Source organism: Teleopsis dalmanni, chromosome X, assembly GCF_002237135.1.
Source record: "Teleopsis dalmanni isolate 2A chromosome X, ASM223713v2, whole genome shotgun sequence".
Classification (NCBI taxonomy): Eukaryota; Metazoa; Arthropoda; class Insecta; order Diptera; family Diopsidae; genus Teleopsis; species Teleopsis dalmanni.
In genome coordinates this window covers 24,391,086-24,418,856 of record NC_051848.1, presented here as the reverse complement: position 1 = coordinate 24,418,856, position 27,771 = coordinate 24,391,086, and the positions used below count along the sequence as shown (strand labels likewise).

General features: G+C 26.5%; 1 protein-coding gene across 1 annotated transcript in view; it reads right to left on the bottom strand.

Moving 5' to 3' along the window:
• Positions 1–22,821, bottom strand: part of LOC119662531 (serine-rich adhesin for platelets) — an 86,335-nt gene extending 63,514 nt beyond the window's left edge. Inside the window, exon 1 of the mRNA XM_038072165.1 lies at positions 22,535–22,821. The gene's annotated coding sequence lies outside the window, so the exon portion shown is untranslated. The remainder of the gene's footprint in view (positions 1–22,534) is intronic.
• Positions 22,822–27,771: the final 4,950 nt, after the last annotated feature.

The following is a 27,771-nucleotide window of genomic DNA, read 5'->3' as shown; positions in this document are numbered from 1 at the left end:
ACTTTATAAAATATTTACATATTGTATTTATTTGTGAACTACGCTTGTATTTGTATCTATGAGAGCAATATGTATCTATATATGTAGCACCCACCAATATTGTTACTTTGCCAACGTATACAAAGAAATGCTTTTTGCTTTTTTATTATAATAATATATTTCTACCATTTAAATAGTAATTATTGAATTATATTTGCGTATATGCAAATTTAATCAATTACTTGATGCCTTTGGCATTTTCTTTGTACACATATGTATATAATTTTTATTTTTATTAATTCATTTAATCATTTTATGGATATGTCATGCTCGTATTTCTGCTTTTATACTATTTTTAATATTTTCTTACTTTGTTAAACAATTAAAAGGTGAAATTTGAGTGTGCGTGACTGTACCTTCATGTTGAATTAAGTATCGTAAGAAATCGATTACATACACAAATACAATACATTCAAAAGTATATTAATAATTTAATATTTTTATACTAATTTGAGTACATCAGAAATTGGCAAAACAGAAAAAAAAAAAAACGAAATGACGATTGTATTAGGGTAATTTCAAATAATACAACTAATTAACTGAGCAAAAAAGACACTTCAATGATTATTTCTCATTTATTTTATTGTTTGTTTAAATTTTTCTACATATAACGTATCTATCTACTCATAATTATCTATTAATACCTATATATACATTGATTTTTTACTTAATATTTTTTATTATAAATTTTTTGTATTTACTTATTTGTTTATAATTATTACTTTATAAATTATTATTTGTTTAATATTTTTAAAAATCGTATTATGATTTATCAATTCATTTATTTTAGTGTTTTTAGTATAGTTAGATCCCTCACTGATGTCTTAACATATAAACAAAGTTATTCCATTCTCAAGTAATAAATGGAATATTTTAAACTTGTAAAATGTATTATTTCATTTGTAAATTTATAATAAAAAAATTTACTTAAGAAGTTAAGATGTAAACTGTTTTTAACAATATTTATAATATGGTACATTTAAATAACTTTTTTTACACCCTATATTTTTGTAGCTATTGACAGTGAATACCTATGTTTCCATTCTTGAACTAGAAAATTAACTAAGAAATTAGCAAGAAACATGCTGGAAACACTGTTTATAAGACACTTTTTTAGATCCGATTATAGTCCTTTATGCACCCTTTCAACATTTAAACGTTCAATTAAAGAATCTTTCCATAAGTTTTGTATATACAAATGTGAATAAGGAATTCTATTCTATCTTAACTTGATATTAAATAATCTCAAAGTGCTTCTTGGATTTATCTTTTTGTAATATCTGTAACATTTCATTATTCACACTAAGTTTTTCAATGCTATGATCTGTGCTATGAGCTAAAATGTGTATCACATATCAAATTACAAAGTCTGAATGAGAATAAGATATTTAATCACATTTTTTTGTGATTACCCGGCTTGACTTTGGGATAGAGTAAGCATTCTGAGATGAGAAATTCTATTTCTGTTTTACATCTATATAGTATTTATTTATAATACGTTCTCTTCGATTAGTACCGTACTGTAGTGTCCACTCTAAATGGCAACACAGATACTTGTAGTTTATTAAGTACAAACTATCTGTTCAGTTAAATGACATAATTTTTTTTCTTCTATAATATTATTATATTATCATGATTAAAAGTTTTCTCTGAGACTGTTATCATATGCGGGTGGGAACCCAACCTAACAAAAAGATAATAACAAGCATATAGATTGAATAAAAAAGTTTTTAGAAAACTGTGACATACAGACGAAATTGGAATATATAAAAACATAACTGTAAAAGTACTTATATAGGTTTAGCTTAAATAATATTATTATTGCTTGGAAAACTAGTTTAAAAAAATTTGTACTTAATTATTCAATTATGTAGATTTCGTATATATGATTTCTTGCGGTATTCTTATGCAGTAAAATATTTATAGTTAATGGTAAATTTTTTATAATTAAGATTTGAAATGGAAAATATGTTAGAGTGTTCAGGATATATGGATATAATAAGTATTTTAATGGTTATTGTAAGATGACTAGACTTTTGCCTAAAAAAAAGCATCGTGAGGAATGAGCTATAAAATAGGTCAAAGATGTAACTGCAATAGAGGAAAGGTGTTTTTGTAACACAATTATAGTCAGATTTTTTGATTTATTATGCGTCATAAAAGTAATAATTTACTGCAAATGTTCATATTTTTTATATTTGAAAAGATACTTTGTAAAATTTTTTAAAGTTTTTTCTGTACTACTTTTACACAATATTTTAATTTTTAAATAAAAATTCCTTTAAAATTTATTATTTTTATGAAAACCTAACTGTTAATTTATGTGGAAGTGCTAAAAAACCCACCGAAAATAATTACAAATATAAAAACTAAGATACTTGTGCCCGATTTATTTTTCATACCGAAATTTATCATAATTGTAAATATAAGTAACAGTTTTTACCAATAATTATAACCGCATTTATCTACTAAACCATCCATGAAAGCAATATCAATCGAGATTTCTAATGTAATACAAGCAACATCGATTGGAATATGTGGAACTTTTATATTCAAACCAATACAGAAACAACAATACAATTACAACAACAACAACAACAACAACAACAACAACAAAACAAGAAAGTATCTACTTACTGTACCGTATTTAAGATGAGAAATGTTTGTTACCGTAAACGCTTTAAATGAAAGAAAATATGTAAAAATAGAGTGAAAAATAGAGAAAATCCGGTAAATTCATTTAAGCTTGCAATATTTAAGATAAAAGAACACATATGAGGAGATATGTTTAATGTACATAATAAGCATATAAAAGTAACAAACAAAAAAAAATTATAAATATTATACGTAAATGTATCTGTACAGTGAATACAAATTGTAGACAGAAATCCAGACCAGACTATGATTACGACTTCGACTTCGACCACGTTGATGACGATGTCGACAAGAAATAGCAGCGGCAGTGGAAGCAGCAGCAGTAGACACAAAGCAGTCTGTCAGTCGGAGTTAAAGTTGATTTCATTTTTTGTTACTGTATTGCTGCTGCCGCTGCTGTGCTATTACAAAGGTAGATACATAAAAAAGTAACGAGCTCAGTATGATTAAACATTTTGCAAATATAAGGTGAATGAACCTTTTTTACTTTACGAAATAATAGTTGTTTTATAAATCATAGATATATTTATTGATATAACCAATAAGGGTTATACATATGCATACACATATCTACGTATGTATTTTTACATACACACTTAAATGGCTAGAAAAAAAATTTTAGTAACAATATGAAATAATTTTAGTAAAATAAAGTTAACTATAATTTTTTTTTATTTTATAAGTATTGTAAAAATAAAACTTAAAGATTGTAATTTTTCAGATAGAAACTCTGAAATAGATTTTTGTTGTAATAGAATACACACATCAAAAAAAAAATTAAAGTCAAAGGTAAAAAGAACCATAAATAACATGATTAATATTAATAACGTTAAAAGGCCAATATCGTGTTAAGAGCATTTTTAAAGATAAATTTAAATTCAAGAAATTTTTAAAAACTATATTTAAACAAATTGTATCATAGAAGCAATTTATAAGGCCAGGATTAAAAAATATAATTACGAGAACTTATTTATATTATTATGATTGAATACACAAACAAATGTTGGCCGATAAAAAATGTCCAGTCAAGAACGTTTCTATTGCATTTCTTTATAAGAAATTCTGAATTAAAAAATAAAAAAGAATTGAAAACTATTAACTATATTCATCACAGAGGTAAGCAAATCTCAGAGACGTTTTAGATAAGAACTGAACGTAATATATCTACCTTGGTTTAGTTGAAGTGACAAAGCGCAGTTGATTTCGGTAAGCTGGTGAGTATATAAGCAAAAAATCGTCTTAATTTGAAAAATTTTGTGGCAGATTGATTTGCGGGCTGCAGCCAGATAGACCATACCTGCCTTGAAATGATAACATAGACTAAAGTGCTCAGAACTTAAAAACATTTAACTGGATGATGCGATTTGCAATTAGAATCGACAAGAGCAAATACTAGAGTTGAAGCTAATTATAATGATTTTTATTATTATTATTTATATGCATCATAAACAAAAAACATCAATAAGCTAATAACAGAAAATTTATTACTTATAGGTATGTATTTATATTAAAATACTAACAACGGTGAATATAATAAATTATATTATATCAAGATTATTAATTTATTGACACGGATTGCTTTTGCAACAAATGCAATAAACTGAACTGGAATTGGAATTGGAACTGACTCATTAGCAGTTGAATATTTAACATATGTTTATTTAACTAAAACTAATTATTTACGATTGTTTTAAGTGTGTTATTTAAAATAATATAATCAGATATTATATACTCTGACAGCAAATAATATCTGTTGTACTTCCTTCTCTCTGCAATTCTGGATACAGACCATATGTTTACTAGACATTACATAAATTGTGTAAATAATAATAAACTTTGTTGCGAAAAAAATGTTATTTAACGAAACTATTTAAAAAAAATAGTGCTTTACGAATTAATTTTTCATGTCTTAGGAGTGGTGAATCGGTCTTGACCGACGCCCGGAGACTAACATTAATAACTGTTATAAAACGACTTCCACCATTCATCTATCTAAAGCCTAGCTAGTACAAAAACTGAAGAAATAGATCTTAAACAAAGCAAATTATTGTATGTAAGAATGATAATATAAAAAATATGTGTGTATGTTAGAATATATAAATTTAATATAAATAAAAATATTATATTGTATAAAATCTACTAATCTATTTAAGCTTAATATTTGTTTTAAAACATTTGAAAATTAAGTTAAAAAAACCACATTATATTTTGGAACACAAACATGCAATTATAGTTATGTTAATATTTTTTATGTACATATTTTGAAATTTACTTTAAATTTACGAAATAATAAAGTTATATAATAGTTAAATAAGTAATTAAATAAATGTTAATACATGTTGGTATAATCACTTCACTTCGGTGAAGTCTATTGGGACGATGTTATAATACACGCTGGCGTTTCTGTTAGTTATATTAGAGATAAGCAAGCTTTTATATAAAAGTTGTAAGAGAATTTGATTCATTATTTTTTGTGTTAAGTGTTTGTATTCCATTTTATAAGAAAATAAGAGTTTTTTTAATTTATTTTGAACTTTATTAAATATGAAACAGGGAAAGCGAACCAGCCAAACGGATACGCAGACGGTTATCGCTTCAAAAACTTCGCTAAAATTGCGTATAATAAAGGATAATAAACAACAACAATATAAAAGAAAAGCAGAAAAATTTGAATGCAAGTCTTTGTAAAAGGTTTAAATGCAAAAGATTTAAATTTTTTGGTAAAAAAATTAATTAATAATAGACATTATACGTAACTATTTTCTTAAGTTGCGGTTCTACATTTTTTTTATATCCTTTACATGCTTATTAAATTTATGAAGACGTTTGTAACGCAAAGAAAAAAACAGTATGGGACTATGCAAATCATATTTAATAACTTTGAAGAGACAAATATAAAATAAACAGAATCTATACTATATAGTTAATATTACTAACAGGTTATAATATTGAAAACACCTCTAACATGGTGTTATAAGGCCTTATCTTGAACACTTTTGATACATATCTTCAAATTTGATATCTGTTCTGAACATAATCTATAATTTTCTTTTTGTATTTTTATGTCGATAGCTACACATTGCACTCGGTAAAAAATAATAATAAGTTAAGTAGAGTAAGTAATAAGTAGAGTAAGTACACATACAGAATTTCACCCGCAAAGGACGACCTGAACTTTATTAGAATTGATCCAATAATGTGTTTAACTATCATATTACAACCTTCACACAAATAGTTATGTGGCAATCAATAATTAGCTTATGAAATTTCAATTTACAAAAATTTTCTTACAGTTGATTAAATATAATTAATTAATATCGCCGCAACAACAAAACTTACATAAATTTTGCACGTACAAAATTATTTCTATAGAATAGAAGACAACATTGTTTTTGTTGTAATTTTTTTTTTTTTTTTGAAAGAGTTTTACAATTATATTGTTGTGGTTTTCAACGTGCCTGAATTCAAAGAAAAGAATAAAATAATATGTAGTTAAACATATATATAATATATGGTAACAAGTCGATACTGTAAAGAATAGCGAATAAATATACCATAAGATTTGAAAATTTCTGTGGAAAATAATAATAAAATTATATGGATAGTACAAAATAAAGAAACTTAAAGAAGGGTGAATTATCATACTTATTTGTAGTGTTATATAAGTAATAGCGTTTAAACCAGGGCTTCAAAGTGAAATTTTTTTAATTCCACTTATCGTTCGTTCTAGTTTAATCTTAAAATATATCTGTTCAGTTCCCGTTTTTGGCTCCAACAAATATATCACTTCCTTCGGGTTTCGATTCAGTCTATAAATAATCAAATCTTACCGATCAAATCTTCTCTCATTATTTGTATCTACCAAATTGATTCTCACTGTTCTCTTTTTACATTCTTTTTTAATCTGAATTACTAGGTACAAACCGTAAGTAGCTAAAAAAAACCACTACAATCCCATCACTAAAAAAATAGACCCATTACTTTACTTTAACAAATTTGCTAAACCAGATCATTGAGATGGTATAGGAAAACATAAATCGATGCGACATTAAATTTATTATGAAAAATCCGTAGACATTAGTAAGGTAGTAAGACAGGTCAACGTAGATCTAAGGAAATGTGGCCTCCTAAGATTTTCAAGTACTATTCTAATAATTTTTTTTTGCAAATCACACAAATTTTTTTTGATTTTAAAACCGTGGTTTGTTTAAGAAAAATAATTTATATTTTTTTAATAATAGCTAATTTTTAATATATTTTTTAGACATAGAAATTATGTTTGTTTAAAATGAAAATATTTATATAACTTCCATATATGTATATATAATTTTGCAGTATGTCTGGCTTTAGCCAGGCTTTAAGAAGACTAATTAAAATTCTTTGGTATATTAGAACAACAGACATGCATAGAGATCTAAGGATCGACTTAGTGAAAAAATATATCAAGGACAGAGCCCTAAAATTATTCACAAAAGTCGGTACGTTGCCCAACCCCGCGCTAAGAAATCTTAAGTACACCTCAGGAAGCACAGAAAGATATGCTGACCTACGGTCCGTCATCAGTTAAAAGATAAATAAATGATAATTAAAGTTAAAGCTTAGTGTGGGGCAGGGATAAGCCCCCCAGCCACAAAAGAGTAAAACTGCGCAATAGCACTAACTCAAATAATAATAATAACAACAATTGACTTTACAAAAAAGATAATCGAAATTTTGATGGTACTACTACTTTGTTTAAAATATCTACCTCTACAACAACAACATGTGCTAGGTAGCAGCATTAAATATAGTCGGAACTAACAACAGACATAAAAAATTAAACAAACAAAAAAAACTAAAAAGGAGCAAAAGTGCTAGCTAAAAAACGAACAAAAGAACATTTTCACAAACCCAGCACTAAGATCTATCAAAACAGCTTCTTAACAGCACCAAAAACAAAAATCCTAACAAATAAACGAAAAAGCACATTTAACATTTAGAATAAATGGTAAATAGCTTTAAGCCCAAAAATGTTTGACTCACTATATGTTTAATTTGCACCAGGAGGAGAAGGAAAAAATCAAATAAATATAGGATAGCAATAAAATTATGATAACAATTATACAATATGAATATTACTCATATGATCTTATGATGATCTTTAATGTTTCTTTCTTTGCACAAAAAAAGAGCTAAATCTCTTACATAAAGAGCTGCAAATAGCATTAATTATTTTGGGACGATTTAATTATAAAATTTTAACATAAAAAATCTAAATATATAAAACGGACTGGGCTTATCAATTAATAATATATTTTAATAAATGCACATATATATATACATATATAAAAAAAACCAATTTGATTGAACTACTTAAAACCCCATGCTTGGTTAGTTAATAATATAAACAGATATGAACAATTTTCTCTCCCTTTTCAGTACTAATTACACCCCCCGCCAGCAATGTACTCATACACAACACATATCATACTATAAAAAATTGTATGTGAATATGTGAATGTATGCAATAGTTTTTATTTGAAAGAATACGAAATATATATAAACACAAAATGTATAATAAACAATTAAAAAAACTAATTTTTGCAAAATTTACATTTCTATATGTATACACCACAGCGCAGTAATAAACAGAAAAGTACAGTTTGTATGCTTAGTACTACACAATTCATTGAATTGAAGTGTCTCAAAAAGCTACTTTAACGGAAAAACACATTAAAAAGCTATATTTGCTTAGAGAAGAAAATACGACGTACAACAACAAAAAAAAAAAGAACACACATCAAACATTCAAAAAGTTACTCGCAAACAAAAAACAAAAACAACACCAATAAGACCAACAACAACAATGTATCCAACAAAGCAGGGTGATATGTTAGCTAAACTGAAGATATGTGGAGAGGGTGGTGGTGGTGGTGTTTATAAATCAAATACCGCAGTGCATATAGATTTGGTAAAAATAGAAAAAAAAAAAAAAAAGTAATAACACTTTTCAAAATAAAATCAAGAAAATCCCATGTAAAATAACGTAATAAGATGGCGCTCCAAACAAACGGACCAGACCAACAACACTAAAATCCGCACTCCACCGTACAAGCCAACACGACAGCATTGACGACAGCGCCATCGACTAAAACGACGTTTATGTTGAAGTGTACGTCGTTTGTGTTACCTACACGAGAGCCTGCCAGAAGTATTTTGGATGCGTGGTAAGCGGCAGCAGTAGAGGAGTTACATTCAACACAGTGTTACACATGCTTAAATGGGGCAACGTTTAATGTGTGAAAAAAAATATTTATATAAAAAACGTGTGTATTTTCTATTGAATTGCATGAGAGTACATTGGAATTATGATTTTTTAGCTGTACATCAATGAAAAATAAAAATAAAAATAAAAAAAATTGATTAAAAAAAAAAGTTGGAATGGCAACAAAATATTTGAAACGTTCGTTATATGTGTTCGTTGTTGTTGTTTCTAATATCAAAATCAAATATGTGCATATATTGCTTATGCATATCAGTATCTGGAATTTATACAAACATACGCAGCATATTCACGCGTATCGTAATTGTGGATTACGGGTAGATAGATACTTTGTTTCGCAAAACATATACATATACATATATTAGTTTAGAATATTTATGTGCGTTGAGACATACGAGCCAATGTGCATACATTTCTGTATATAAATTATTTTATCTATGTGTGTGTATACAAGATTTTTTTTTTTTTTGAAATTAAATTAATTCTGGTGCAGAAGTGCGAGCGACTGCAGAAAGGGGGTTATTTCAACTTATACATATATTTATGTACACAAACCGACTTAAAAGATATTTATGCGGATTATGCAACTATTTTCATTTCGGAGTATATAATTAAATTTAACACATACCAAAAACAGTTGCATTTTTTCGCATTATACCAAACAATTTCTAAATTAAAAATTTTTTATTTAAAATTTTCATTTAATAAAAATATCATAAATTTTATGAATAAATCAAAAAAAAAAAAAACAACTGCAGAGACTTATGTAAATCTATAACTACTCTACATAGAATTAGCAAAGATTATGTTTATATGACGAATTAAATATATTCTGTTGAAAAAAAAATTAAAATAAAATATTTTGTTATTGTTACTATAATTTAAGTTTATTTAAAAATATAACATAAATATTTATGTATCCAAAATTCCTAAATCAAAATTAACGCGAATTTTGAAATATTAAAACATATAAAAAACTGACAAATAATACCCAATTCAAATGACTCATTTTAATATCATTATAATTTTTACCTTTTATAAACACATTTGTGCAATTTTAAAGAATATTTTATAGTGAAACAATAATTTAATTAACACAAAAATTAATTTTAAAATTCATTAAAAAAAATTTCCTAAAACAAACTTAATTGTTATTAATTAAATTTGTGTGGCAAAAGATATTTATTTTTTGTTGTGTTCACCTTACCACAAATCAGCTGTTAAACTGTTTGAACAAAAGTGAATAAACTATGTATAATAAAAGCAAAGCAAAGACAAGCGCTGCCACACTAGAATAAATAATTCATTGTTAGTTATTTAAAAATATTATTAAATGCAATAAATAAGCATTTACAAAACCTTGAATATCAATGCTATAATTTATTTTTTTATAATAAAAATAATATTTTTTATTTAGAAAGTGCTATGTCAGAAAGATTCATTATGTTTGTAGTGTTTAAAGCAGGCTTTATAGTTATATTTTATTAATTATAATGTGTCATAGGAAGAAATAAATTTTTATAAATATATAGAAGTAACCTGATATGGTATGTCGATTTTCAATACATGTTCATATTAAATTTGGTTCAGATTTATAGTTCTAAAATATCAACTGAAAAGTCTAAATAAAACTAAAATAAATAAAAACAAAAGAAAAATTTTAATTAGAAATAATTTAAAAACAACAAATCATTGCATAAATACTAATATATATGTATAAAGAATAAAGGGAACACTGTTATATTAGGAACTTTTAGTGATATACATAGTAAGGTAAAAGCATTTTAATAAATTATGCATGTTATTTTGAATAATTTCAGTTAAAATCGCAAGATGTTGGAATATATTTATATATTTTAATATATTTTCTATATTTATATTGAAATATTTTATATATTTATATTGATATATTTTATATATTCACATTTATATTTTTATATATATTTTCCTAACTCTTCAATGTGTTTGCAACTACTGAAAAGCAAAATTCTTACAAGTAATATGGCAACATTGTCCAAGAAAGAAAGTTAAAAGCAAATTCAATAACAATAATAAAAGCAAAACAATACATTACAAGAGAGATGAAAAAATAAAGACGGCAATGACACAAGCGGTTTTTTCATTTATATTTCTGCACATACATATACAATATAGAGCAGAAGCAATTCTTTGCAGAGAGGAGAATACAATTTCTACAAAACAACACGAGAGAATGGAAGCACGATACGCTACACAGTATAATATTGGTTGTTTTGTTTCTAATTGTTTACGTTAATAAGCAAGAGGGATTTTATATTTCGTTAAGTCATTCAAAATACTAGCTAATAATTGTGAAACAAAAAATATTAATATTAAAATAATATAAATATTGACAACAATATTGAATACAATTTTGAAACTATATGTTATTGTTTTTAACATTACTTTACAACAACAATAATTGCAGTATATAGCTCAAAATAAAACCAACAAGTGAGCAAATGCTTTGCTTACTCTTCAGCTTGAATGATGTGCCAGAAGTAATAAAATGCGGCACTCTGAAATATAAACAAAAAGAAACAACTTGCGAAAAGTACACAAAATAAAACAAGAAGATATAAATGCATATACATATATACACAAAATATTGTAGAAATAATGAGAGAATGTATAAAATCACGTGCAGTGCGTTTGAAATTTTTTACACAACAATGTATACCTTCCTTATTAATTGTAGAACAAAATATGAACATACTCAACGAATAGAAATAAATTCTATTAAAAAGTTATTGAAATTTTTGTTATTCGTCAGCCTGTGCCCCTGGAAAAAAAATAATTAAATTTTATTTTAATAAAATACAAAGGAAAAGTAACTTTTACGTGCACATACATATGTAAGTATGCAAGTTTATGTCATGAGAGACACGAGACTTATAGACTAGACCCCGACGTCAAAACAACAAGCAAGTGAACGGCTGGTTGGCTGGAACATTGAAAAATATTAAGTTTTGCTTGTTATTGTTGTTGCTGACTGATTCTCGACAGCTATAGTGCAAGTGGAGCATTTCGAATGGAGAGTTGCAAGGAGATTCCTCCATAAAACAAAACAGGGAATAGAAAACCACATGGTAAAAATAAAATAAAATTGTACAGATAGAAAGAAAAAAATTTTTGTTTTTGTTTGTTTATGTTTTATAGAGAAGTGTATTTTTTTTGTTTTTGTTTATTGTTGTTGGTGTGTGATAGGCTACGTATTTGAATTTTTTTTGGGTTGTAATGTAATTTGGAGATTTTAAACTATATATAGTGTTTAGGAGTGACAGACAATGGTACTGTTGTACAGCTGTGCTGCTGGTTAATTTGTGGTGGTAATTTGTGTTGAGTTGGCTTGTATGTTAAAAAAAAATTATTGGTTTGACGTCGTCGTCGAAATCATATCAAACGGATTGATGTTGTAGTACAACTCATTTTAATCGTAAGAAGCAGCAGCAAAGCGCCGCGCAAATCCACCAAAAAGGTTTTTTTTATTTGCTATTTTTCCCTTTTGGGTTGATTTGTTCTTTTTGTTGTCGTTGGTCGTTGTCGGGCTGAGTCGCAGCCATCGTTTTTTTGTTGCTGCCATCTTCGTTTTATTTTGTTAAAATTCGGTTGTGTTTGTTCAAAGAGTTGATTGAAATTGTTTATTTTTTTTATTCTTTTTTATTTTAGTTATATGTTTTATGGCATTTATAAAATATATGGTCGTATTTGTCTATACGATGGTACGTACGGTGGTGTGAATTGAGAGTATGAAGATGTTGAGTTTGTTTCCATGTGCGTACGAGAGTGTGACTAACTGACTAACTATTAACTTCTGTGTGTGTGTGCATATCTGTGTGAGCTCGTGTGTTTGTCGTATAGCGGCGTCTGAGTTTTTGTTAACGTGTATATACTACTTCACGTAGCGTGGTGTTTTTGTTTTTGTTTTTGTTGTTCCTTTTTGTTTTTGTTTCTGTTTCTGTTTAATATGAATGTGATGATGACTATGTATGTATATATAAAAAGCTGCTCGGTTAAAGATACATAATTATTTCTAAAAAGCAATTTCTGCCTGACCATTGTTGTAAATTTCTCGAAATTTCACGTTTCGCTTATGCTAAGTTTGATATAATTAATACAGATACCTAAAAAATTGCTCTTACTGTACTTTAATATTAACATAAATTTTTCTTATATGTATGTAAAGTCTGATGTAATAAAAGATACATAATATGTATACATATTTAAGTAAATATTTTATATTAAAACATTGGGTTTCTTATGAAAAGTGATATAAACAATAATTTTAACTGTTGTAGATTTAATTTATTTTATGTTAAAAACTTACCCAATAAGTAAATTGTTGAAACAAACTGCAATTAACGAATTAATAACAATTGTGAATATATATAATCCACTAGTCCATGAAGCTGACTTTCGATTTTTAACTCCTAAAGATGCGTTTATATTACACACACTTTCTTATCAAAATTTGTTTTTTTTTTCTTTTATTTTATTTTACACATATATAAATATTTGTACTTTTAACGTTTCGATTATAATTATTTTTAACACATAAAAATCAAACTTTTCATTAGTTGAGAAAATTTTTATATGCGCGCAAACATGTAGATTAATAAACGTTGTTTAGTAAATGAACGGAACGACACTTTTTTGGATTTACTTTGTAATTATTGGTAATACAATTTTTTTTTATTATTTATTAGTATTTTGCTTTTCTTTATTTGCTTTTAATACTTCATACACAGACGCAGGCTTTCAGTATACATACAGCACCACAATTGTATGCCGAAAACTACAATGCAAAGCAATATTCACATATTAAACAACAACAAAACATCAAAAACAAATACAACAACAATGCACAAATTAATAACAATAATGCAACGATTGCAAATTTATGTTTATAATTGCAAATTTGAAGTAGCGAGTGAGCGATTGAATGGAATGAATCGTGGATGGAATGAGAAAGAATCAAGAGTGAGCAATGTCAGTTTCGAACTAAGAATACAAAAAATTTTATCTTCGAATATATTGTATAAAAATTCTAAAAAGTGGCTGTCTTTTAATTGCATTAATCTTGAAAAAATATTTTATTTTAAAAAAATTTGTAGAAAATGCAAATAAAAAAAATTGAATTAACATACTCATATAATTTACAGAGGGCAACACTATTTAACACGATTCAAAAACCTCACATAAAAAAAAATCAAGCCAATCTAAACCAAACAAAATGAAACGCGTACACTGCCATGACAAGCAACAGTGAGTAAAGAGAGCAAAAAAAAAACGCAAAACTTGCAAATGGCGATTGTGATTAGTGTTGATAATTATTTGTATAAAGATAGATAATTTATAAGTATGGCAAAAACAACAACAATAATAATAATAATTTTAGTAGAAAGAAACAAAAACACAATAGGAATAAAACTAAGAACACCGAAGCAAAGAAATAGAACTATTGTGGTGCTAGTCAATGAACTGTTTTAGCACACACCGAATAAACGACAGCGGCAAGCAAGCGGCGAGTAATTTGATATCGAAGATTCGTTCGCAATTCATAGATAGATTTGCGAAGATACCAAATGGTATCTGTCTTTGGTAAGATACCAAATGATGTGAATTCATAATAAACAAGTTTGCTAACATCCGAAAAAAATGTTGATGTAGTATCTTCGAATTCTCCAAAAAATTATTATTGTAATATTGTAATCATCACGAAAAACACACATATATCAGAAAATAAATAATATTCTTAAACAATTTGGCGGCAACTAGAAGACTGTAAAAAAAAACAATTTCCATTAAACAAAAAAATATCCCTTTCCTGTCTCTGGCACAAGTCCGCCACTTCAACCTAACGTAACCTAAACCCTTCAAAATAGTTATTCCATTAATCCCTGACAATGATTATAGTCTATTGTCTATAGGCAAAGTATAATAAAATATATATTTTAAATTAATTTAAAATTGTTTATTTTTTAAACATTTGACTAATTAGCCAGTTCAAACATATATAATAATAATAAATAAATTATTAAAATGTTTCAGAAATGTCAATATGAAACTTTAAAAACGGGCCTAGATACGTAATAAACGATCAAATGTAGGCTGACCTTAAAATGATTTAAATATAAAATCGAGTCAAGATTCTAGTATGTATATAGACAACACTTATAACACAAATCTAATAAAATTACCGCGAAACAAATGAACAATTCCCCCATGATATCGCTCATCTGTTTTCCTGCACCAATGCATACACAAACGTGGTGGCGAGATTTTCCCCCCCTTCCAATCCCATCGCCTTACTACCATTACCTATCCATATCATAATCCACGTATACGTCTTTGTAATTCCTTTCATGTTTTTTGCTTTATAGATCTTTCGGGTTAAAACAACAATTTGTCACGATTTTTATACCGTAATCTCAAACGGTTTCAGTCGTAGAGAACTTTTGAAAATTAAACGCAAAGCATTAAATTTTATGTCGCAGTTATAAACTGGACATAATACATAATAAACTGATCTTTTAAATGATCAAATAAATGATATAACTCATTTTTAATAATAAAAACACAATACTTTTAATGCAAGATGACCAATTCTAAAAATTCTAGATAATCCTAGAAAACTTTAAAGCCAATTTCCATCATTAAGTGACGTTTTAAAGCTGGATAAGATCTGTAATCTTTTCAAAGATTACAGTTTTGAAACTTGAAGCAAACATTATTTACAGTCAATATATTAAGTTGCTAAATATGATTTCTTAAACAATACTATATATTAATAGTATTATATATATATTTTTTTTTAACTATGAGTATTGTGTTAAAATGTCTTGGCTACTCATGCTTATTTTTTTTAAATAAATTAAGTAATAATAGTAATAATAATAGAATAATAATAAATAGAATAAAAGGAATAATAGACGAAAAATTGACAATTTTGTGTTTATATTGGTGTTGAGACCCAAATAGAGAACTTAGTTCACTTGCTTTTGGAATGAATGACGTTAAAACGCATAAGCGACACTTGATCTGTAAAAACTAGTAGCTTTGGAATACTTCTGATTTTATTTACAATTTTATGTTTTAAGAATTGAATTATTTAGAAGTCAGTTGGAGTCAGTATAGAACATTTAAAGAATCGACGAAACTTAAACAATTTTTATAATAAATTTACGAACCAGAAAGTTGAAGTGTAAAATTTCATAACGTTTTGAATGAATTACGTTAGAGTAGTAAAAAAATGTTAAAAAAATATTTCAGGTGTGGTAAAACCTCAATCTTTGTTAATGGCTTTGTTGTCTTGTACGAAAATAAAGAGAAAATTAAAATAATTAATTTCCGTGATGTATTCATGAAGAACTTAAAAAAAGTAAGAAGAAAAAAGAGTTTTAATGTTTGAAGATATTTGCTTTTTACTTTAATTTATTTAAAAGAAAAAATTTTTATTTTACTCCCTTTCAAATATTTACTTTTGTATGTATTAATTTATGTATATATAGAGGATAAGTACATTATATGACCATATACATGTAATTTATTTATTTCTTTTTTTTTTATTCTGCCCAACAATGTGCTAGGTTAAGTGTGTATATTGCAGCAGTTTGAGAGTAGAAAAAATGAATTAAAAATAATAAAAATAACACTGAGAAGGAGCGCACAAAAGACAGATGCAAAGGCAATTTAGACAAAAAAAAATGTAAAATACAAAACTACATATATACACTCACATCTACATAAATATATATAAAAAATAAAAGAATAAAGATAGTTTGTCGCACGGTTTGATTGCTGCAGATACATTGCACAGCGCGCAGATACAAGACAACGACGTTGATATCTTTGCTTTGCTGTACTTCAATAATTGTTGTTGCTTTTGTTGCTGATGTTGTTGTTTTTATATTTGTTACTGCCACTATTGGTGACTTGGAAACACAAAGCGTTAATACGTATTAAAATTTTAAAACAAAAACATAACAACAAACAAATAAAAAGTGGTTGGATTACTGGATTTACATAAAAATATGATATGAAAAAATTTTATATGGAAAAAATGCATTGTACCTGCGACAAATGCATTAATTTCAATACAATATAGGATAAATGTATACATCTGCAGCATATAACACTAAAATTGTAGTTACAAATACAAATAGCTAAAATAATATACATGAATTTTCTTAACACAGCTTAGCTTGTGTTCATTTATATTCTTTTTTTTCTTTACGTTACACCAAGTACAAATTCACTCATATCAAGTAAATCTTATTTTTATTTTAGTCATAGTTTATTTCGTAAACTTACTTCTGTACTGTAAAATAATTATACTACATAAATACTAAACACCTCTAACAAAACTACAAAAATAAAGTTCATGATACGAAATCATAGTGCCTTCAGTAAACTAAATGCCCATTATATACCTCAACTTCTGTTAAAGTTGTCAAGTTGAGAGTATTGAAGAAAAAAATTGATCATTTATTGTTACTGTCTGGACCTTAATAAAATGTTTACTCCTTAGACCACGCCTATACTGAGAAATTGACAGTGGTAGAAAAGAAATAGTTAAACCTAGTGATTAACAGACCCCACCAGAACTACTTGATTACCAAGGCTTTTTTTTGTTACGAATTGTCATTATAATATTGTATAATTAAATATGTATGGTACAGAATGAAGAAAATATGGTATGGTATACAACCCATATATATATATGCTTTCACTGCGCTATCTACTGGAAAATTCTTCTAAAGTACACCCGAAAATTTTCTAAAAAAAACATTTTAAGATTTAATAATAAAACACGCTAACGCTATAGGCGAACAGGCCTAAATGGATCCTTACGAGTGCCGGCATAATTTGACTTAACCTAATCTAATTCAGAAAAATTGAAGCAACAGCGCATAAAAACACACCTTAGACTAACTTCTCTCATTAAATTCCTGTAGAACTTTTCATAATTAATTAATTTAAGATTAATAAATATTTAAGATTGAAATATTCAACCACTTTTAAGATATAATAAAATGTATTCAAATCAATACTACCACAAATCCTCAAACAAAAGTTAAAACATCCAGATTAATTCTGTTTATAAAATGCCATTGATAAACTTAATAATATATCTTACTTCAAAGATCTCAAACTCAATGCGATTCAATGAAAACCATATGGAGTTATTGAATTTATTTTCAGGCAGTTGCATGGCACGAACATATAAGATAGACGGCTCTTCTGTCTGTTTTTTATAGAGAAATATATATACGAGTATTGAAATTTCATATCTGTTTTTATGAAACTAAATTAAACTAATTTCAATTTTTATGTTTTAAAACATATTTTAATTGTGAAAAATAGTTAGAAGTAGTAAACCCAATGTTGAAGTTGTATAACTCATATTGGAGCACTAATAATTGGAACACGAAGAAATGGATTATCCCATAAAAGCAACTAAACAAAATTGATAACCCTGTATATGGAAATCTACTTTTTAGAAGATTTTAAGAATTTTCGCCTGCAGATTTTTTTTTGGGTAAATATTTCTTTTTCACCTTCTATCTCTGTTATTTTTCGTTTATTCCTACAGTTATTTCGTCATATGGACTAAAAATAATATCCTACGGTAATGTCATTCAATTCTAGAACATTCTCTATATATCTATCCCTTTACGTTCATTTTGTTATAACCCAAAGATATATTATGACAATTTTTTTAAAAGACAACGTAATTACAAAAATCAAAAAAATTACTTGTTACTTTTAATAAAGTTATCAACCTTACATTATATATGTACATATATACAAATATACATTTGTATATATATACTCGTATACTTTACTAAAGGGTAGAATTTTATTCTAGAATTGCTGAAGGCGTTTAATTAATGTTTAAAGTCAACATCTTTCATGTTAAATTAATAATGGAAATCTGTGGATCAAAATTATAATTATTTTCATTTAGAAACAAATAAGTAATACGTTGATGTACGATACTAGAGAGAACGCTCACAAAACAGGAACGCATGGGAAAGACTGCTACTTTGTCAAATTAAAATTAGAGATAAATATTATAAGCAAATATTATATTGGATTTTCTGTATATTTAATATAGATGTTAAATATTTTGTATGCCTTGAATATAAAGAATAATCTTTGCAGTGTTCACACTAAAATATTATTTGCAAAAAAATCTCCAGAGGAAAAAAGTTCAAATAAGTATGTACTTCTCAATAGAAAGTCAGTTATTATCTACAACTTCGTCTTTGGGATTTGCATTGTTAATCAGTCTTAAATAAAACACTAAACTTACATTTACTAATTGTTGTAGAAAGTACTTAAGAAAATAGAAAAATAGAATCAAACGCTTTGCTAACAACTTAGTCTTGACAAGGAGATGTAGATACACAGTTTAATAAAGTTACAATATTGTTAAGCTAAGAGATAAAAATAAATGTATAAATGTATCATTAATTTTCTTATAAGAATTATTCTTAATTTGTGTGAACACAAATAATTTAACATTCGTATCAATATATATAAGCAATTGACAAATACATTTTGTTTTGAATATTCACTATTTAAATTATGTATTTTTTATTAGATTTGTGTACACTAATCTTTAGGTTATCGCAAAGAAATTTAATTATATATAATTCTAATAGTTAATAAAATTAATATAATTTATTAAACTATTTTTTTAAATAATTACAATGAAACAGATAAAGTAAAAATATGGATGAAATAGTTGAAACAATGTTTAAATTGCAAATAAATGAAAAAGAATAGTATATTTTATTATATATAAAATATAGAATTATATATATAAAATACAAAATAATATAGTAAATATAAAATATAGTATAATATATATTAAATATGCTATATTTTCTGATGATGACTTTAGCGTAAAGTCGAAATATGGATGAAATAAAAATTTTTGTAAAATATATCGTAGTTTCTTTTTTTTTAGTATTTATATTTAACAACAGTAAAAAATTTGACCATTAACCTGCAAAAACACTTAATGTTATTAAAATATGCTATATAACAAACATATTATTATACTTAAATATTAGAACAAAGAATTAGACATGTTGTTGTTGTAGCCCGCAAAGGATCTGTTTGTGAAGATCTTTCCATTTTATGAGTATTAAACAACACTTGGTCGTCGAATTTGACGAGAGACTTTGGGACGTACAAGGACCAGTGCTTGGAACCAATGACTAAATATGTAATTGGTAAAAACTACGCTCCTAATTTCATATTAATATAGATAATATTTAATTTTCATTGAGAAAGGGTCAGCAATTGTTATTAGCAAATGAATAAATACAATTTTTGTATGAAATTGAAAAAAATATTATGAATCATAAACTCCAAAAGTTATACACTGAAGCCTTGATCAATATTGTATTATTACATTTTTATGCAGAATTCTAAGAAATATTTTTTTTATATAGTCTTAATTATAATGCAACTTTTTTCATTTAGCAGACTTTATTAAATGGAAGATTATTTGCTGTTCTATCCGACAGATAAAACAATTAGTCTCAGATAATTGTATCATTATTTAGATATAATCAAATATGTTTCACTTGATATAAATAAGACTATATATACTTATGAAAGTTATAGAAGTTAATTTTAAGTGTACAACGATTTAATTAAAATTTACTACTGTTTATATTTTTTTTTAATTATTTAAATGATTTGCGTATTTGCACATCACGATCCAACAAATGTGACGATTTATACAACACAAACTACTAAAAACGGTTGAATAGTTAACGGCTCTCCGGTTGCGGGGTGTTCACAGTTTCTCAACATGTGTTTACGTTTTAACAATTTTCAATTTCACTTGACAAAGAGCTGAGCAGTTTCTAGAGTAATTCGGAAGGAAAAAACTGTGTCTGTTTCTAAAACTGATAGCTGTCGTGCAGCCGGCAAGTAATTTTTTACGACAGACTTGCAGAAATTAAAAAAAAACCATATGAATTTGTATAATACAGGTTTCACTCGTTTTTAGTGAACGGAAATAATGTAATTAATAGATAAAAATAAATAATAATAACTCACAAAAAAAAGATATATATTAGAAAAAATTTTCGTCATATGTACTTTTTCATTTTAATATTTTTCATATTTTCTTTTATTTTTTTTGGAAATATTCATTTTTTTATTAAACTTATGTCTTATACATTGATAAATTATCCAATTTTTTCACTTTTGTTCTTTTTGTAAAATATAATTTGTTAAAACTTTGCTGCACCACCTAAAAATATGCAATTTCGCTAATCAATAGAGATACAGAAAAATGCTAATCCACACAGGTATGTCGCATATCACCGATTGCTAGGAGAAAGCACAGGTGCATGACTGAATTTTTTTGCACTTTTTTTATATATTTCATTTACATCTACACGCACTTATTAATGATATTGAAAAAAAAAATTTTTTTCATTCTAACTGAAGACGACGTTACATCTGCTAAATATTTTAGTAAAAATTTACACAACGCAAAGTATTGTCATTTAATATTAGAGAGCAGCCGTCTTTCACGAAGTACGTTTTGCAATAAGCACAGTACGAATGGATAATGGATAATTGCACAAAATAAGATGAAAAATCATAATGAAATCGTGGAAGTAAAGAAAAAAAAAACAAACAAAAACAACACTATTCAAAAGAAAAAAAAAATTAATTGCAGAGTGTACAAGCATTCAAACACACATGGTTACACTTTAATAGACGGACGGACGTCGCGGTCACGGCAAAAAGAGAAATACAAATGAGATGAGCGAAAACCGAACAACGACAATGCACAAAATAAAAGAGCATAAAAGCAAAAACTAATAAATTATGAATTCTGTATTTGTCGAAGTAATGTACATATATGTATATATACATATCTATATATATATAAATTATATACAGATTTATATAAAGTTTTACTATATTTTTTATTAAAAACGTATTTCCATTTTTTATAAAAAATTTGCAAATTTAATAATAAAATTTTCATTTTAATTTTCTTTAAAATTGCTACATCGTATTTTTTGTATCTAAATTTAAGCCGCACGGCTGGAGCAATCAAAATTAACCGAAATATTTCCTTCACACAAAATACATTTCATTTATGTTTTAACATTTTTACATTTCGTTATATATATATACCGGCACACATTATAACATTTTAGTTAATTAAATTTTTTTTTTACAACAATTAGTATATTTTGTATTAAAATAATAAAAACAGCCACATTTGGTCAATTGTCAAAAACAAAAAAAAAAGAGCGACAAATAAGAAACTAAAAGATCTTCGTTTTCCTTCGCGAAGTACAGAAATTTTTCTTCAGCCGTTTTTTCTTATTTTACATACATATTTCACCCAAGTACTTAATTCACTGCATTTGTCTTCTTAACCAAAAAGTTGTTGACCATAATTTTAATTAAAATAAACACTGAACACTATTAATTTTATATGTAAACTGAAGCCGGTATTTTTATTTACACATTTTTTATATTATTATTAATTAAATGCACTTTATTTACCGTTTTTTTCGCAATTTTACTTAGCACATTAATAAACATGAACGCACCACATCAAAGACCTCCATTTTGTTTTCAGAATTTTTCTTTTTCCGACTGACAACGAAAACGGGAACGTCTGTTGTGTCGTTGCCGCTGATAATATACTGTGAGAACGTGTACGCATCATCTACATTATGGCACAAATTCATTGGGTGAAGAGAGTTCGCTATACCATTTCTGTAATTTCTTTTTACTACCTTCTTTGCTGCACAATTTTTGCATTTACCAACAGTGATGCCACATCATGAGACATTTATGACATTCATATATTATACAAAACTTTATTAAAATATCTGACATGTTTTAACAATTATTTTTATATAATATAAATAATGTTAGGAAATATGGTAAACAAAATCAAAGAAAATAATATTAATATTAATATACAAAAAATAATTGTTATTAAATCAAAATCAATAGTAATATGATTAATATATACATATAATATTTTTAGTTCTGTTTTGTTTTTGTAACAATTTTGTGAAAAGTTTTTCATTATATCATTTTACTATATAAAATTAAATAAAAATTTTCGATACCCCTTGAAAGTGTTGGCAACATCTGCCAACAATGAAACGTTGGCTAAGTGATAAAATAAAAATATTTTTATTTTTATATGTATCCCAAGAATAAAATCAGAGTAACCTAACGAAATATTAACTGAATAATATATGCATACATTTGCGGGTTTATTTTAAAGATGTCTATACAAGATAGACATTTATGTTATGTATATCATAACATAAATGAACAACAAAAATATGTGTTTTATAAATTAATAAGTAGTATTACCACCAATAATTAAATTTTTATATTAAATATGTTTAAAACATATATGCATATAACAAAAACATATATGACTTTATATAGTATATACAACGTATATGTACAGCACCGTCACGCCATATAACACACATATCACAAATATGTGATAATAAATAATAAATAAATATTTAGTTTCATTTTGCATTTATTAAGTTCAACATTTTGCACAATATTAAATAATATATAAAGTAAATAAATTAATTGATTAAAATTTATAGAAATTAAAATATTTTAAAGCATTAAATCAAAATTAAGATTCTAATATTAAAATAAAATCCTGTTGAATCCATTAAAACAAAACAAAATGATTTTTCTCAGTCAGCTATTCCGACAGAGAACTGCAATAACTGCTATAATTTATGTTAACTGACTATAGAGCATTGAACCGGAGTGATAAATAGCGGTTTTGTTTAACGTCAGATTATAAAGGTTGGATTAGTTGACGTAAACTTTATACAACGCAAACCAATATAGAAACATAAACAGCAGAAGTTTCATCTGGAATTATTATACTTATAAATTGTAGACCTTTTCATGATTATTATTTAGCTTGCTAAATTCCTGCTAAATTTACAAACTGTCAAAATAATGATATTCCAAATAAAAACATACGTAAACGTATATAAGCAGATTTTGTTGAAATCAAAATAAAATTATATATAGAAATACAACGGCAACAGCTGACTTCACACCTTACTTATATAATTCATTAAAATGTCATATTGTAAAACCAAACTACAAAATATATGCCTACAATTTAACACTATATCATTTTAGCTATTTAGCACGAGTTTAGCATGTTGAATAAAAATTGTGAAGAAATTTAACGCAGAAACGAATTCTTAATAACATATAATAAAAGAATTTAAATGTAAGTTTATATAATGAAAAAATATTATTTATCTTTAAAAGAGTGTTAAAATCCACTTATATATGTAGGTTTTTTAATCAATTTTAAGTGTGTTTACTCATATAAATTTAAAATGCTTATACATCAACTGTTTAATGGATTAACTGTTGAAAGAGGTGTTCTTCCTTTTTCAATTCAATATTTTCTTTTATAGTTCATGGAAACATACTTTCTTTATATATTAAAAAAGATCTTAAATTGCTAATTCAAATATAATTATTTTTTTCGATATAATAATTTAGAATATAAATCAAATAACAATTGACAGCTGATATTTCACACTTTTAAACCAATTTTGACATCTTATAGTACATTCACACTGTCTCATTTAAGCACCTTCTCATTTATGAGAAATGAATGAACCTTCACATTATAATGAGCTCATTTATGCAGCTAACTTTTAAAAACTTTTATAAACTTCACTTAATAATATATCACAAAAACATATTAAATATATAATTAATATATTAAATCACCCATATACATTTGAAATATCAATTACATATTCAATTAATAAAAACTAAGATTTTATTAAATACTCAGTGCCTTTGTTTTCAGCACAGCTGTTTACATTTTTCACATAAAACATATAACATATATTTAAAATTTTGGTAATTTCATTTTTTGTTAAATTTATTTTGTAATGCAACCCATTTGACATTTTTCGCCTTAAGTGAACTGATTTATTGATAATAAGCTCAGTTATATGAAAGCTTTTTGTATGGTAAATCATTCTCATTAGTGTTTATAATGAGCAAAAAGGCGTAAATAAGACAGTGTGAATGTGCTGTTAGCACAATGGTTCAAAGCAATGTTTTTTTAATGAAATTTAATACTTTTAAACAAAATTTAATGGATTTAGTTTTAATACACAAAACATATAAATTACAATTTTGTTAAGAACCTGTTCTTAACCTGTTCTGGCTAATTCGTTAAGAACCTGTTCACATAGAAAATTTTGATTTCATTTTAATTTTATTTATCAATTTTGTTTTTGTACTTACGCTCGTAAGTGAGAGTATCAATACACCACAGCAATAAATTATTTGATTTTACATAAGTTTATAAGAATTATAATTAATATTTCTATTTAACTTAATATTAAAAATTTTGTAATTACAATGAAATCGAATATTAGCTATTGGATTTTTGTATGCAATCGAATCATGATTTTAACGGGATTTCGTAAAGAAAAGAGTCGAACTGGGCAAAATCACAATTAAAATTACGATTGGCTGTGCTGCGTCATTCGATGTTAGGCAAAACTCTTTTATAAGTTTTTTAAGTGTTTACACTCCGTAAACACTTAAACCCATTCTCTGATTAAATAATACAAATAGCTTAATAACTGTTTTTTCGTTAAATTGCATTATGCTACACATTTTACTTCTTATTTAATATAAAACCACCAAATTAACAAATCAAATATAATATTGTTATATATATTAGGTCTGTTCCAAAGTTAGTCGTAGGAACTTTGAGTATTACTGTATATAGACAAGTGCATTCCTCCAGCAAATTTTCGAGTATATGAGAGCATCTGAGAGAGCGTAACATCCCTGTCCAAAAATGAAAATGCTACACGAACTTTACTCGTATATTTTATTTCAAGTAAAATGTGTGTTGATGTGTAAATCAGCTGTTTTAGTTTGAATTTAAATTTTTGTATTGCTTATTTGCGCGGCACTGGTGTTCTCAACAGACTTTACATAAAGCTGTTTCATGAAATTCTGTGTATAGAGCGTAATTTTTCATTTTATTTGTGTTACGCTCTCAGTTTGTACTTTACTTGTGTTTTACTTGAGTTTTACTACGAGTAGCTCGTGGGTAAGATGCTCTTAACACATCCATTGACAATAAAATGGTATATCTAAAATATATAATGCTAAAGAGATATGTATATCGTCCGGTTCAGGAAAAGCGGGTATTTTATATATTAGATTTTAGCGTATCCAACTATTCCAACCCTGTGACTTTTTCTCATTTTTTGCAATCTAGAAAACATTTAAAGGACAACGATATTAATAGACAACGATATTGAGATAAAGACACAATCGCAGAGGGGTGTCAAAATCATACCTGATTTTGTAAGTTACTTGACATCTTTGAAACTATTATTGCAAGCAATCAAACAATCCGAGTAACGCACATTTCTATTAGTAGCTGACATCTACTTCATATAAACCTCATTTATTGTCGAATCCAATTTCACAAGTACCTTTTCTATAGATGTATAGGTAGCAGTGACATCATGCTTGCTATGCCCGTCGATGTCTACATCGTCAGTTATTATGTTAACATATAACCTGTGCAGAATCACTGCATTGCACTTATAGGTGTTTCAATTCGTGTGTCATATTAAGTCGTTGTATAGCAAAATTCTTTTAGCTATAGCTAGCCGCGCGGTGAGATGCAAAACTATCTCCAAGTTATTTTAAAATTATCAGTGAAATTATCAATGGATAACTTACTAATGCAGATCAAATTTTGAAGCTTAGCTTCTTGCTAAGGACAAGACTATTTCTGTCCTCTTTACACATTTAAGGACATCTCTGTATAATATAGTCAAGAATTCTCTTGAGTTTTGATTCCAAATCTAAAGATAAATGAACCAAAATAATCTTTATCTGCTGCAGTCGTGACTAAAAGATGTCTCTATTAATTACAGGTGTTGCAAAAAAAAGATTTAATTTCTGTTCTTAATCGATCTAAATTATCCTCATTCCTATCCTCATCGAAGCAACTCGCACCAACTATACCACACGTTATACACAAAACTGCCCACCAGTCTATCCATATGCCTAAAATCTTCTTTAATTCCATCGTAACTTGTTCCTTGTTATCTGATTTGTTGATTTCTGATATTCTATTCGTTGTGAATATTTCGATTATCCTAAAACATTTTGTTCTTGACAAGTAATTCGAAAAATATCCTTTTAAATATAAATTCTTTATTCCCATCGGTCAAAGCAACCTTTTTTCTAAATTTTGTCGAATGCAATAATCCTGGTATACTCTACGTCCATAAAACGAAATTAAGTACTGACAACAAATACTTAATTACGGACTGTTTTTCTATATGGTGATACATGTTGGGCCCTAGTGGCGTGATGACTAGTTAAGTTAATTAAGTTTAAATTAACTTAATTTACCATTATAACTACTACACTTCTTAAGACCTGTTGAATATTTAATTACAATTCTACTTGCCACTATCATTGTTCCCTATTAAAGTCAATTAAATTATTAATTTCTTTACAGATAACCGCATTGCTGATTCTCTAGGTGGTAATTGTCATCTGATTCTCAGTGATAATATTTTTAACCATCAAAATATCTATTTGCCATTCTCTGGTGATTACTTTTTTTTAACAAAATCTCTTTATTTTCTCAACTACTATTTTTACTATAACAAGTCTATTTCACTGCCACTAAAATTGATGAAATACTGACTATTACCAGA